We start from the raw sequence: 15914 nt of genomic DNA, 5'->3' as shown, positions 1-15914 counted from the left end.
AAAGCTAGAAACAACCTAAATGCCCATCAGTAGGAAATATGCATAATATGGTACAGCCATAAAATAATTACTATGCAATTATTAAAAAGAACAAGGTAGATCTATATATGCTAATATGGAAAGGTCTACAAAATAAGTGTAAGAAGCAAGGTACAGAACAATATGAGTGGTCAGATCCCATTTTTTTAAGCTTTTAAAATGAATATACACATACAAGGTAACAAAACCTCTAAGAGTGGCCCGTTTGTCATACTGTGGTGGCTTGCATGTTGCTGTGATGCTGGAAGCTATACTACCAGTATTTCAAATACCCACAGGGTCACCAATGGTGGACAGGTTTCAGCAGAACTTCCAGACTAAGACAGACTAGGAAGAGGACCTCGTGATCTCCTTCTGAAAAAACTGGCCAGTGACACTGTTATGAATAGTAATGGAACATTGTCTAATATAGTGAGGGAAAATGAACCCCTCATATTGGAAGGCACTCAAAATACGACTGGGGAAGAGCTACCTCCTCAAAGTAGAGTTGACCCTAATGACATGGATGGAGTCAAGGTTTCGGGACTTTCATGAATGAGGTGGCACAACTCAAAATGAGAAGAAATAGCTGCAAACATCCATTAATAATCAGAATGTGGAATGTACAAAGTATGAATCTAGGAAAATTGGAAGTCATCAAAAATGAAATGGAACGCCTAAAGATCGATATTCTAGGCAGTAGTGAGCTGAAATAGACTGGTATTGGCCATTTTGAATCAGACAGTCATATGGTCTACTATGCAGGAAATAACAAAGTGAAAAGGAATGGCATCAAATTTGTCATCAAAAAGAACATTTCAAGATCTATCCTGAAGTACAATGCTGTTTAGTGATAAGTTAATATCCATACCCCTACAAGGAAGACCAGTTAATACCAATATTATTAAAATTTACGCACCAACTACTAATTCCAAACATGAAGAAACTGAGGATTTTTACCAACTGCAGTCTGAAATTGATCAAACACGCAATAGAGATGAATTGATAATTACTGATGATTGGAATGAGAAAGTTGGAAACAAGAAGAATCAGTAGTTGGAAAATATGGCTGTCATGGATTGAATTGTGTCCCCAAAAAATGTCTTGTTAACTTAGCTGGGCCATGATTTTCGGTATTGTGTGATTGTCCACTATTTTATGTGATTTTCCTATATGTTGTAAATCATATCACTGTGATGTAATAAGATGGCAGTTACATCGATGAGATCTATCAGATTAGATAACATCTTAAGCCAGTCTCTTTTGAGATATAAAAGAGAGAAAAGAGCACAAAGACAGGGGGACGTCATACCATCAAGAAAGCAATGGGAGCAGAGCGCATCCTTTGGACTTGAGGTTCCTGCGCTGAGATGCTCCCAGACGAGGGAAGATTGATGACAAGGACCTTCCTCCAGAGCCAACAGACAGAAAAAACTATCCCCTGGAGCTAATGATCTGAATTTGGACTCGTAGCCTACTAGACAGTGAGAGAGTAAATTTCTCTTTGTTAAAGCCATCCACTGTGTTATTTCTGTTACAGCAGCACTAGATGACTAAGACAGTGGCCTTGATGATAGAAACGATGCCAGAGATCGCATGACAGAATTCCATAAGACCACGACTTCTTCATTGCAAATACCTTTTTTCAACAACATAAACAGCAACTATAAAAAAAAAAAAAAAAAATTTTTTTTTTTTTATACATGTGGACCTCACCAGAGGGAATACATAAGAATCAAATCGACTACATCTGTGGAAAGAGACAATGGAAAAGAATAATATCATCAGTCTGAACAAGGCCAGGGGCTGTGGAACAGACCATCAGTTGCTCGTATGCAAGTTCAAGTTGTAGCTGAAGAAAATTAAAACAAGTCCATGAGAGCCAAAATATAACCTTGAGTATATCCCACCTGAATTTAGACACCACCTCAAGAACAGATTTGACACATTGAACACTAATGACACAAAACCAGATGACTTGTAGAATGACATCAAGGACAGCATACATAAAGAAAACAAAAGGTCATTAAAAAGACAGGAAGGAAAGAAAAGACCAAAGTGGATGTCAGAAGAGACTCTGAAACTTGCTCCTGAACATAGGGTAGCTAAAGTGAGAGAAAGACATGATAAAGTAAAAGAGCTGAACAGAAGATTTCAAAGGACACCTTGAGAAGACAAAATATTGTAATGAAATGTGCAAAGACCTGGAGTTAGAAAACCAAAAGGGAAGAACATGCTTGGCATTCGTTAAGCTGAAAGAACTGAAGAAAAAATTCAAAGCTTGAGTTGCAATATTGAAGGATTCTACGGGGAAAATATTGAGTGACACAGAAAGCATCAAAAGAAGATGGAAAGAATACACAGAGTCACTGTACCAAAAAGAATTGGTCAACATTCAACCATTTCAGGAGGCAGCGTATGATCGAGAACCGATAGTACTGAAGGAAGAAGTCCAAGCTCCACTGAAGGCATTGGTGAAAAACAAGTCTCCAGAATTGATGGAATACCAATTGAGATGTTTCAACAAACGGATGCAACGCTGGGAGCACTGACTTGTCTATGCCAAGAAATATGGAAGACAGCTACCTGGCCAACCAGCTGGAAGAGATCCATATTTGCATCTGTTCCAAAGAAAGGTGATCCAACAGAATTTGGAAATTAGCCAAAAATATCATTAATATCATACGCAAGTAAAATTTTGCTGAAGATCATTCAAAAGCCATGGCAGCTGCACATTGACAGGAAATTGCCAGAAATTCAAGCCAGATTCAGAAGAGGACATGGAATCAGGGATATCATTGCTGATGTCAGATGGATCTTAGCTGAAAGCAGAGAATACCAGAAGAATGATTACCTGTGTTTTTTTTTTTTAATTTTTATTGTGCTTTAAGTGAAAGTTTACAAATCAAGTCAGTCTCTCACACAAAAACCCACATACACCTTGCTACACACTCCCAATTACTCTCCCCCTGATGAGACAGTCCGCTCTCTCCCTCCACTCTCTCTTTTCGTGTCCATTTCGCCAGCATCTAACCCCCTCCACCCTCTCATCTCCCCTCCAGGCAGGAGATGCCAACATAGTCTCAAGTGTCCACCTGATCCAAGAAGCTCACTCCTCACCAGCATCCCTTTCCAACCCATTGTCCAGTCCAATCCATATCTGAAGAGTTGGCTTGGGGAATGGTTCCTGTCCTGGGCCAACAGAAGGTCTGGGGGCCATGACCACCGGTCCTTCTAGTCTCAGTCAGACCATTAAGTCTGGTCTTGTGAGAATTTGGGGTCTGCATCTCACTGCTCTCCTGCTCCCTCAGGGGTTCTCTGTTGTGCTCCCTGTCAGGGCAGTCATTGGTTGTAGCCAGGCACCATCTAGTTCTTCTGGTCTCAGGATGATGTAGTCTCTGGTTCATGTGGCCCTTTCTGTCTCTTGGGCTCATAATTGCCTTGTGTCCTTGGTGTTCTTCATTCTCCTTTGATCCAGGTAGGTTGAGACCAATTGATGCATCTTAGATGGCTGCTTCTTAGCATTTAAGACCCCAGATGCCACTCTCCAAAGTGGGATGCAGAATGTTTTCTTAATTTTATTATGCCAACTGACTTAGATGTTCCCTGAAACCATGGTCCCCAGACCTCTGCCCCTGCTACTCTGGCCTTCAAAGCATTCAGATTATCCAGGAAACTTCTTTGCTTTTGGTTTAGTCCAACTGTGCTGACCTCCCCTGTATTGTGTGCTGTCTTTCCCTTCACCTAAAGTAGTTCTTATTTACTACCTAATTAGTGAATGCCCCTCTTTCACCCTCCCTCCCTCCCTCCCCCCCTCCCCCTTCTCGTAACCACGAAAAAATGTTTTCTTCTCAGTTTAAACTATTTCTCAAGTTCTTATAATAGTGGTCTTATACAATATTTGTCCTTTTGCAACTGACTCGTTTCACTCAGCATAATGCCTTCCAGGTTCCTCCATGTTATGAAGTGTTTCACAGATCCCTCACTGTTCTTTATCAATGCATAGTATTCCATTCTGTGAATATACCATAATTTATTTATCCATTCATCCATTGATGGGCTCCTTGATTGCTTCCATCTTTTTACTATTGTAGACAGTGCTGCAATAAACATGGGTGTGCATATATCTGTTCATGTAAAGGCTCTTATTTCTCTAGGATATATTCCAAGGAGTGGGATTGCTGGATCGTATGGTAGTTCTATTTCTAGCTTTTTAAGGAAGCGCCAAATCGATTTCCAAAGTGGTTGTACCGTTTGACATTCCCACCAGCAATGTATAAGTGTTCAATCTCTCCACAGCCTCTCCAACATTTATTATTTTGTGTTTTTTGGGTTAATGCCAGCCTTGTTGGAGTGAGATGAAATCTCATTGTAGTTTTGATCTGCATTTCTCTAGTGGCTAACGATCATGAACATTTCCTCATATATATCTGTTAGCTATCTGAATGTCTTCTTTAGTGAAGTGTCTATTCATAACTTTTGCCCATTTTTTAATTGGGTTATTTGTCTTTTTGCAGTTGAGTTTTTGCAGTATCATGTAGATTTTAGAGATCAGGCGCTGATCAGAAATGTCACAGCTAAAAACTTTTTCCCAGTCTGTAGGTAGTCTTTTTACTCTTTTGGCGAAGTCTTTGGATGAGCATAGGTGTTTGATTTTTAGGAGCTCCCAGTTATCTAGTTTTTCTTCTACATTCTTTATAATGTTTTGTATACTATTTATGCCATGTATTAGGGCTCCTTAATGTTGTCCCTATTTTTTCTTCCATGATCTTTATTGTTTTAGATTTTATATTTAGGTCTTTGATCCACTTTGAGTTAGTTTTTGTGCATGGAGTGAGGTATGGGTCTTGTTTCATTTTTTTGTAGATGGATATCCAGTTATGCCAGCACCATTTGTTAAAAAGACTGTCTTTTCCCCACTTAACTGTTTTGGGGCCTTTGTCAGATATCAACTATTCATATGTGGATGGATTTATGTCTGGATTCTCAATTTGGTTCCATTGGTCCACGTATCTTTTGTTGTACCAGTACCAGGCTGTTTTGACTACTGTGGCAGTGTAACAGGTTCTAAAATCAGGTAAAGTAAGGCCTCCCACTTTGTTCTCCTTTTTCAGTAATGCCTTATTTATCTGGGGCCTCTTTCCCTTCCATATGAAGTTGGTAATTTGTTTCTCCATCTCATTAAAGAATGTCATTGGGATTTGGATCAGAATTTCATTAAATGTATAGATCGCTTTTGGTAGAATAGACATTTTTATAATGTTAAGTCTTCCTATCCACGAGCAAGGTATATTTTTCCACTTAATGTAAGTCTCTTTTGGTCTCTTGCAGGAGCGTACTGTAGTTTTCTTTGTATAAGTCTTTTACATCTCTGGTAAGATTTATTCCTAAGTATTTTATTTTCTTGGGGGCTACTGTAAATGGCATTGATTTGGTGATTTCCTCTTCGATGTTCTTTTTGTTGGTGTAGAGGAATCCAACTGATTTTTGTATGTTTATCTTGTATCCCGTTACTCTGCTGAACTCTTCTATTAGTTTCAGTAGTTTTCTGGAGGGTTCCTTAGGGTTTTCTGTGTATAAGATCATGTCATCTGCAAGTAAAGATACTCTTACTTCTTCCTTGCCAATCTGGATGCACTTTATTTCTTTATCTAGCCTAATTGCTCTGGCTAGGACTTCCAGCACAATGCTGAATAAGAGTGGTGATAAAGGACATCCTTGTCTGGTTCTCGATCTCAATGGGAATGTTTCCAGGCTCTCTTTATTTAGGGTGATGTTGGCTGTTGGCTTTGTATAAATACCCTTTATTATGTTGAGGAATTTTCCTTCTATTCCTATTTTGCTGAGAGTTTTTATCGTGAATGAATGTTGAATTCTTAGCCACAATTTTCGAAAGGGTTTTAAACATTTTTTGTCTCCATTCCTTACTTTGTTCATCTTTCTCAACTTTTCAAAGTCTGGTTTTGCCAGAGTCACCAATGATGTATAGCTAAAGTCAGCAGAGATACCTCAGTCCTGATCCATCTTGACTTCAGCAACATCAGGAACTAGTTTGTTTCTTTTTTTGAAACCCTCTGTTTCTTGGGCTCTGGTGACAGCACACATCCAATTCTTTCAGTTACCACCTATGTTCTAATGACTCAAAAATCTCTTATCTCTAGCCCAGATCTCTAGCCCAAGATTCAGAATTATTTATCTAACAACCCACTTCAGTGCTTCCCAACCTTTTCCATATCATGGCACACATAGAAAACCATGATGTTTTCACAGCAGTCCTGCATAACAGGACTGCTTTCTGTCAGAGGGAGCTCATGGTGCCTTGAGGGTTGAGGAGTTCTATACGCAGCCTTTTCCTGAAGCACACAATTTTTGTGAAGCTCTGGCATCTTCGATAGCCGTTTCCACTTGAATGTCCCCCAGGCAGCTCAATGTCAACATCTAAGGAAGCGAGCACATCTGCCAAAACTGCTCTTCCTACAGTGTTTTCTACTATCTGCAAATTACGCAGTCCAGAGATCTTGACTTAGTTCTGTCCTTCCCTCCTTTTCTAATCCCAAGACCCATTGACTCTACTGCTATTTATTTCTTGGAGTCATCTCTCCATCCCCACTATCACTTACCTAGTCTAGACCACATTTTTTCTCGTTTTCTCCATCAATTACTGCAAAAACCTTCTGTCAGGTCTCCCTCTCTCTAATCTGTTATCCACACTGCAACTACAGTGATCTTTCTAAAATACAAATCTGATTATGCCACCGCCCTTCTTAAAACCAAAGTCTCAGCATTAAGATAAAGCATGATCTTCCCACTGCTTACTTTTCCAATCTCATTGCTCATCAAATGCCACATTTAACTTTATATTAGCTATCTAATATTATATACACTGTGCCTGGCATATAATAAAGACTCAATGAGAGTGTTTGAATAATGAAAATGGAGCCATCATATCTGTGCCAGGTAGGTTTCAAAGCACATACTGTAATGCTGTCAGAACCTAAGGAACATGATTGTCTCATGTGGGATTAAGTAGCAGTGGCAAAAATCTATTCCTCTTTAGCGTAAGGACAAAACATCAGCCTATCCCAAGCCTCTTTCTTCCTCTTACTGAGCAGAAGAGACATCAAGAATGCATTCAGAGTCATTTCAACCTAGAAAATAACCATGTTATTAAAATGACCAACCTGACCATCTCCTAATATTGAGAGTTCTAAATTGGGGTCAGCTTATCAACCAACGTAACCCAGTGGCTAAGTGGCTACAGGCTCTGAGGTATGAAGATTCCCCAACACTGAGTGAATGACCACATAGTCTCAAAGCAAGGAACCCTATTCAAAGTGAGCAGTGAGGAGGTGGTTCTCTGTGAAGCCATCTACCAGTCATCAGCACTATATGCATGGTTAGATTATGCCACCAGCAGCTTGCAGGAACCAGAGACCTAGTTTGTTTTGTAACACAGGGAACTCAAGTGAAGAACAATATATGATTAGTGATATATAACAAAGGTAGAGAACCAACTTGGGGCTTTCTGTACAATTTTCAACAATTTAAGTAGATAATACCACTGAGGAATAAAGGTGTCTTAAGCCTCATCAAGGGTAGAAAGTATCATGGAGCAATGATAGCTACACTTCTTTCACCTCTTGTCAGAAAGGATGAAGGTCTGTGAAGCAGAGAGAATCTGCCAAAATCTGAATGCCTAAATTATCAAGTGTGCAAGATCCTTTAAGTAAGGAGGGCGGGTACTTGCTCTGACAAATGCAGATGCTCTGGCAGTTTACTAAATGAGTAAACATCTGGATGAAAAGTAAAACCATCTAGATGTTCTATTTGCTTCTAAAAATTCAGTTATTTGGAAACATCCAAAAATAGTTAGAAATGGCAAACTTGTAAGGTTTTCCACCCCATGGTTTTGAAATGCAACAGATATATAGGGTTTTACTGGATTCTTAAGCCCTTCAAGGAAACCCTGGTAGCACAGTGCTTAAGAGCTATGGCTGCTAACCAAAAGGAGGTCAGCAGTTCAGATCCACCAGCGCTCCCTGGAAACCCTATGGGGCAGTTCTACTCTGTCCTTTAGGGTCACTATGAGTCAGAATCAACTCAACGGCACGGGGTTTGGTTTGGTTTTTGGTTTAAGCACTTTGAGGAAAGGACCATGTCTAATTTTTGTTGTAATCCGAGGACTATCCCACTAGTCCTATAAATGTTGGATGCTTGAATGAACAAAAACTAATCAATACTGCACAGTTCCAAAGATGCCACTATCTATTGTTTTTATTGTCAAGAAATAAGATGAGAAAGAGAAATGAAACATATCTTCACAAAAAAACTTGCTAAAGCACCCCTATTTATAATAGCCAAAACCTGAGATACCTAAATATGCATCAACTGAAGAATGGATAAATTGTGATATAGTCATATACTGGAATATTACTCAGCAATAAAAAATAGACTAATGATACACATGGATGGATCTCAAAAACATACTAAGCTAAAGAAGCCAGATACAAAAGACTGCATACTATATGATCCCAGTTATGTGAAATTCAAGAACAGACAAAACAATTAAGAAAGTTACTGGGGGAAGGCGGTGGTGGGTGCAGGGGAATCGACTATAAAGGGGCATCAGAGAACTTTCTGGGGTGATGAAAATGTTAGTATCTTGTTTTGGGTATTGGTTGCATAGGTGTATATTATTGTTGTAATTCAACAAACAGAACACCTCTAAGATCTGTGCATTTTATTTTATGTTACAGAGAAATCAGTAAAAAAAAAATTTTTCTAAAAAGCAAAAAGATGAGAGAGCTGGTGGGAGCAACCAACATGACATCCTTTGTTGTTGTTGTAAGGTGCTGTCGAATCAGTTCCGACTCATACTGACCCTATGTACAACTGAAGGAAACACTGCCTGATCCAGCACCATCCTTACAATTGTTGTTATGCACGAGCCCACTGTTGCAGCCACTGTGTCAAACCATCTCATTGAGGGTCTTCCTCTTTTTCTCTGACTCACAACTCTACCAAGCATGATATCCTTCTCCAGGGACTCGTCCCTCCTGAAAGCATGTCCAAAGTACGTGAGATGAAGTCTCGCCATCCTTGCTTCTAAGGAGCATTCTGGCTATACTTCTTCCGAGACAGATTTGTTCATTCTTTTGGCAGTCCATGGTATATTCAATATCCTCGCCAACACCACAATTCAAAGGCATCAGTTCTTCTTCGGTCTTCCTTATTCATGGTCCAGCTTTCACATGCATATGAGGTGACTGAAAATATCATGGCTTGAGTCAGGCACACGTTAGTCCTTAAAGTGACATCTTTGCTTTTGAACACTTTAAAGAGGTCTTTTGAAGCAGATTTGCTCAATGCAATCCATCATTTGATTTCTTGACTGCTGCTTCCATGGGCATTGGTTGTGGATCCAAGTAAAATGAAAGCCTTGACAACTTCAATCTTTTCTCCATTTATCATGATGTTGCTTGCTGGTCCAGTCGTGAGGATTTTTGTTTTCTTTATGTTGATGTGTAATCCATACTGAAGGCTGTGGTCTTTGATATTCACAGTGTTTCAAGTCCTCTTCACATTCAGCAAGCAAGGTTGTGTCATCTGCGTAAAGCAACTTATGAGTCTTCCTCCAATCCTGATGCCACGTTCTTCTTCATATAGTCCAGCTTCTCAGATTATTTGTTCAGCATACAAACTGAATAAGTATGGTGAAAGGGTACAGCCTTGATGCACATCTTTTCTGGTTTTAAACCACTCAGTATCCCCTTGTTCTGTTTGAAAGACTGCGTCTTAGTGGTCTATGTACAGGTTCCTCATGAGCACAATTAAGTGTTCTGGAATTCCCATTCTCTGCAATATTATCCATAATTTTTTATGATCCACACAGTTGAATGCCTTTGCATAGTCAATAAAACACAGATAAACATCTTTCTGGTGTTCTCTGCTTTCAGCCACGATCCATTTGACATCAGCAGTGATATCCCTTATTCCATGTCCTCTTCTGAATCTGGCTTGAATTTCTGGCAATGTCCTGTCAATGTACTGCTGTCATGGCTTTTGAATGATCTTCAGCAAAATTTTATTTGTGTGTGATATTAATATTATTCAATAATTTCCCTGTTCTGTTGGATCACCTTTCTTTGGAATGGGCACAAATAGGGATCTCTTCCAGTTGGTTGGCCAGGTAGCTGTCTTCCAAATTTCTTGGCATAGACAAGTGAGCGCTTCCAGTGTTGCATCCATTTGTAGAAACATCTCAATTGGTATTCCGTCAATTCCTGGAACCTTGTTTTTCACCAATGCCTTCAGTGCAGCTTGGACTTCTTCCTTCAGTACAACCTCCTGAAATGGTTGAATGTTGACCAATTCTTTTTGGTACAGTGACTGTGTATCCTTTCCATCTTCTTTTGATGCTTTCTGCATCATTCAATATTTTCACTGTAGAATCCTTCAGTATTGCAACTCAAGCCTTGAACTTTTTCTTCAGTTCTTTCAGCTGGACAAATGCTGAGTGTGTTCTTCCCTTTTGGTTTTCTGACTCCAGGTCTTTGCACCTTTCATTATAATACTTTGTCTTCTCAAGCTGCCCTTTGAAATCTTCTTTTCAGCTCTTTTACCTCATCATTTCTTCCTTTCACTTTAGCTACTCTATGTTTAAGAGTAAGTTTCAGAGTCTTTTCTGACATTCGTCTTGGTCTTTTCTTTCTTTCCTGTCTCTTTAATGGCCTTTTGCTTTCTTCATGTATGATGTCTGTGATGTCATTCCACAACCTGTCTGGTCTTTGGTCATTAGTGTTCAATGTATCACATCTATTCTTGAGATGGTGTCTAAATTCAGGTGGGATATGCTCAAGGTTGTACTTTGGCTCTTATGGACTTGTTTTACTTTTCTTCAACTTCAGCTTCGATGATAAATGAGATGCCATTGCTCTTGAATTTGTCATTCCTGGCATAGTATACCATATGATTGTCTGATTCAAACTGGCCAATACCAGTCCATTTCAGCTCACTAATGCCTAGGATATCAATTTTTATGTGTTCCATTTCATTTCTGACAACTTCCAATTTTTCTTGATTCATACTTTGAGCAATTAATGGTCTATTCCGTGGTCTGCCCCTGGTCTTACTCTGACTGATGATATTGAGCTTCTCTATCATCTCTTTCCACAGATGTAGTCAGTTTGACTCCTGTGCATTCCATCTGGTATAGTCACCTTTTATGTTGTTGATTGAAAAAAGGTATTTACAATGAATAAGTTGTTGGTCCCCCAAAATGCTATCATGAGATCTCAGGCATCTTTCTATCACCAAGGCCATATTCTCCAACTACTGGTCCTTCTTCGTTTTCAACTTTTGAATTCCAGTCACCAGTAATTATCAGTGCATCTTGATTGCATGTTTGATCAATTTCAGACTGCGGTTGGTAAAAGTCTTCAGTTTCTTCATCTTTGGCCTTAGTGGTTGGTATGTAAATTTGAATCACAGTCATATGAACTGGTCTTCCTTGTAAACCAAACCAAAACCAAATACATTGCCGTCAAGTCGATTCCAACTCGTAGCAAAACGCTGGTGGCGTAGTGGTTAAGTGCTATGGCTGCTAACCAAAAAGTCCACAGTTCAAGTCTACCAGGCACTCCTTGGAAACTCTATGGGGTCGCTATGAAGTCTTCATTGTAGGGGTATGAATATTAACCTATCAGTGACAGCACTGTACTTCAGGATGGATCTTGAAATGTTCTTTTTGAAGATGAGTGTGATGCCATTCCTCTTCAATTTCTCATTCGTGGCATAGTATACCATATGATTGTCTGATTCAAAATGGCCAATACCAGTCCATTTCAGCTCACTAATGCCTAGGATATGGATCTTTATATGTTCCATTTCATTTTTGACAACTTTCAATTTTCCTAGATTTGTATTTTGTACACTCCATGTTGCAATTATTAATGGGTGTTTGTAGCTGTTTCTTCCCATTTTAAGTCGTGCCACCTCCGCTAATGAAGGACTGGAAAGCTTGACTCCATCCATGTCATTAAGGCCAACTCTACTTTGAGGAGGCAGCTCTTCCCCAGTCCTGTTTTGAGTGCCTTTGAACCTGAAGGGCTTATCTTCCAGCACTATACCAATGTTCTGCTGCTATTCATAAGGTTTTCACTGGCCAGTTTTTTAGAAGTAGATCACCAGATCCTTCTTCCCAGTCATCGCAGTCTGGAAGCTCCACTGAAACCTGTCCACCATGGATGACCCTGCTGGTATTTGAAATACTGGTGGCATAGTTTTCAGCATCACATCAACATGCAAACCACCACAGTAAACAAACTGACAAAGGACATCTTTTAGGCTCCAACAATAACTGCCCTCAGGCAATTTTTTTATCAAGCTACCCTTATGCTCAAGAACTCAAATGACATTTTTATCTTCTATCGTCAAATCCATATCCTCATCCTGATCTTTATACTAAACCTCCTCCATTAACTTCTCCCACTCTCCCAAGGTGATCTGCTCACTACCAAATGCATATGATTTGTGATTTCCAACCTGAGTCTCCTTGTGCCCTTACCCTGCCTGGATCCTACTCATGTTTTTCTCTCCCCTTCAAATCACATTTTAAATAAGAAGCATCCTTCAGAGATGGGCCCTTGATTGATCCTAGCCAATCTGAGCACCTCTCATTCCCTCAGCTTTTTTATGTTTGTTTATTGGACTACTATGTTGCTGTAGGTCAGGGCTTCGTGTGTACCTGCAACAGAAACAGTTTCAATAACAGGGGCAGAGACTCTGCCTAGAAATCCTTGCGGCTCTCTGCAGAACCCAGCTCAGAACCTGCATTTCTAGGCCATTCAGAACAATGCAGGTTGTGAGGATTATAGGGTATCTTTAGACAAGGGCAAATAGGTGTTTAACCAAGGACCAATGAGAATGCTATTGAAGGGAGCTCTGAGGCTCTGCAGGGGCCTGAGGGGACTGTTTGCTTTTCCTCTTCAGAAAAGGAACTTGTCCTCACTGAGGTAGCAAGTGGCTGAGAACAAGACTGTATCCTTTTTCTGCCCAAGCTTCCCTCCTCCTAAACCAGTGAGGAAACAGCTAGCACTGCTCAGAGGTGTGGAGCCTGTTCCTAGTGACCAGTTTTCCGGATCGCTGGGAGGACCCGATCCTGAACCAGGAAAAGGGAGGCGGCGGGGGCATTTAAGGCCAAGGAGGCACTCAAACCTTTTCTTATAGATTTACACCCAACACGTATGCAGGATGGCAAATTACAAGCACCAACGCTCACAACCACTTATACACGTGCACGCCCAGCCCCACAGAAGCAGACGCGCATGCCCGTGGCCCCGCTCGCAGGTACTTAGTTTGCTCTGCTCTAGACGACACCTCTCCCGTTCCCCGATCGGCCCAGCCCGGCGTCCCCTACCCCGCCACTGGGTAGGTTTACCAGGCCAAGCCCGGTCTGGGCAGAGGGTTTGTGTTTAGAGGGGGAGGGGAGGCTCTCCCCCCAGGGCGGAAGCAGCGCGGTCTGGCCGGGCAGACTTTGCTCTCGTCCTGGGAACATCTGGAGGGAGCTGGGAGGGGCGCGCATCCAGGGTGAACGTGGATTGGCTGCGCGGGAGGAGAGAGGCGGGGTCTAGGCGAGGGGCGGGGCTCACTGGCCCCTTTAAAGCCTTGACATCAAGAGACAGCCCCAGCACCCCCCCTTCTCTGCCCCCCGCCCCCGAGCTGCGGCCATGGACCCGGCGGATCCGGCCTGCCCTGGCCCAACTAAACACCTAATTTCGGTGAGTTCTGGGCCTCCTTGGAATGTAAAGGGTCGCGGGTGGCGGGGTCTGCCAGCTCCGGGTTAGGAGGAGTTGGCGGGGGGTGGGGGCAGAGGGGTAAGTAAGGCTCTCTTGGCAGCCTCGGGCTGAAGGGGCTGCACGGCTTCCTGCCCGGACCTTACTGCCAGCCCCTCCCTCCCGCTGCACTCTCCCCTGGGGGTCCGGCAGGACTCTGTACACCCCCACCCAACCCCTCCCGCCTCCCCCCCCCCCCGCCATCCTCGCGCACACTCCGTGGCCCCGGAAGGGAAACTTTCGGGAGAAGGGGATGTTCCGGGGGCTGATCTCCCTCCCTCTTTTAAAGCACTGACCTTGCTTCGGCTGAGCACCCCACCCCATCCGCATCCCTCTGTGCTGAAGCCCAGCTTAGCGGTGCCCGGTTGGGGGGGGCTCCACCCAAAGCGCAGGCGCGGAGACGTGCTGGGGCTCCTCTTAGTACTCCTTCCAGACCCAGTAGCCTGGGGCGGTGGGATGGGGGGGCGGGGAGAGACCTGGGTCTCCCAGAACAACCGTTCGGAGGCTCTGAGGGGCAGCGGGAAGGAGGAGAGGAACCCGGTGGGCTGAACGCTAGGGAAAAGCTGCGGGAGGGAGAAGGGCTGGGCAGGGAGTGGGGCCAGGAGAGCGCCTGCAGTAAAGGCGCTCTGGGTAAAGGCTCTTCTGCGGTGCCAGAAGAATGCAGAGAATTCATCAGCGCCTGACACTCCTCTGGCCTGGCCGGACTAGGAAAGCGGCTAGTCCGGACCCTAGCCCTCTTCTCTTTATCCTGGGCCCTAGGCCCCGCGGTTTTTCCAGCCCTGGCACCGCCACAAAGGCACAGAGGGCCCTCACCTCCCACAAACCTGGCTTTTGAAGTGTCTTAGCTCTGGGTCAGCCGAGTCCATCCAGCTGCTCCTTCTGAAGTACCCGCCTTCCTGAAGAGCCAGGGGTCTGGGACTGAGGGGTTCCCTGGCTGTAGAAGCAGTCCCTCTTATTCCCTACTACTTCTACCCTTCCCCGTAGTGGGTCCTCTGCATAAGAATAATTGTCATCCTGAGGAAGTGTTTGGAGGCAGAAGCTGGAATAGAGGTGGTCCTGGGGGACAGTAAATGGGGTGAAGGTCTAACCATTCTGTGGTCTTTGGGGAAAATAAATCTGGCCCACTTGCCTTGTTGCAGACCCTCTCTAACAAACATTATACCAGCTGGCTCCCTGAGACCTCTAGTCTGTCGGGAAGGGGGATATCAAAATTCACTTCTCGAACTCGTCCCCTGTCTTCCTAAGAAAAACTTGGGGTTGGTGAGTTTCCTACCCCCAGAGAAACCACATACATTCCTATCTGGACAGATTTTCCCACATAGTTGAATTTTGTTTTTGAAGTATATGGCCTACGCATGAGTGGCTTCAGCTCTCTAGCATCTTTCTCCAGCTCAGACCTTCAGGGAGAGGGGGAACCAGGAGATGCAGATGGCTTGGGCTACAGGGAAGAAGGCTCTTTTTCCATAGGCAAGCAAAAACCGATATGTCTGAGGACCAAGCTGTTATCACTGTGGACTGAGAGTCAAAAACTTTGACTTTCCTAGCTTGCTGGGTGGCCTTGGCCAAGACGGTTTGCCTCTCTGGGCCTCAGCTTTCCCATCTGTAAAATTCAGGAGTTGGACTAGAAAGCTCTAACATTGCCTTTCACTTTGGACATTGTGTAGTTCCACTGATGAGTGAATCTGGAGGGGAGAAAGATCCTTTGGCCAGGACCTGAACAGTGTAGAGAACTAAAAATGTTGGGTGATGTAGTTCTAAATTGCAGTTACTTAAGATTAGAACCTTGGGTGGAGAAAAGCAGACTCCCTCATCCTGCCTGAGAACAGCCATTGCCCGGCGCATCCCTAGTGCCTTGGGGTATGAACTCGTGCTGGCTTGGGTTTGGCCCACCTACCAACGCCTCCGGTGAGACATCCTGGCAGTGCCAGTCGTAGAGTTGGGACTTTGGGGAGGGGCTGGGAGAGGAGGAGGCAGCCAAGGGCCAGCAGGGTAAGCAGATTCCCAGGAGACAATTTGCATCTCAGCTGTTGGGACTTGTTTTGCGATCTGGGCCAGAAAGCACAG

The 15914-nt window shown here is 43.1% G+C and overlaps 1 protein-coding gene across 9 annotated transcripts in view; it reads left to right on the top strand.

Annotated features, from left to right (window-relative positions):
* The window catches only part of NCKAP5L (NCK associated protein 5 like), a 58260-nt gene that overhangs the window by 8718 nt on the left and 33628 nt on the right, over positions 1–15914 (top strand). For 4 of the 9 annotated variants that reach the window (XM_049883059.1, XM_049883060.1, XM_049883061.1 and 1 more), the window contains exon 1: positions 13578–13796. The exons of 1 other annotated variant lie outside the window; for it this stretch is intronic. The gene's annotated coding sequence lies outside the window, so the exon portion shown is untranslated. Of the gene's footprint in view, positions 1–13396; positions 13447–13576; positions 13797–15914 lie in introns of those variants that run through there. 4 more of the 9 variants (XM_049883062.1, XM_049883068.1, XM_049883067.1 and 1 more) reach the window with 2 other exon arrangements.

Source organism: Elephas maximus, chromosome 4, assembly GCF_024166365.1.
Source record: "Elephas maximus indicus isolate mEleMax1 chromosome 4, mEleMax1 primary haplotype, whole genome shotgun sequence".
Lineage (NCBI taxonomy): Eukaryota > Metazoa > Chordata > Mammalia > Proboscidea > Elephantidae > Elephas > Elephas maximus.
The sequence above is the reverse complement of the archived record's forward strand: the minus strand, read 5'-3'. Positions and strand labels throughout refer to the sequence as shown.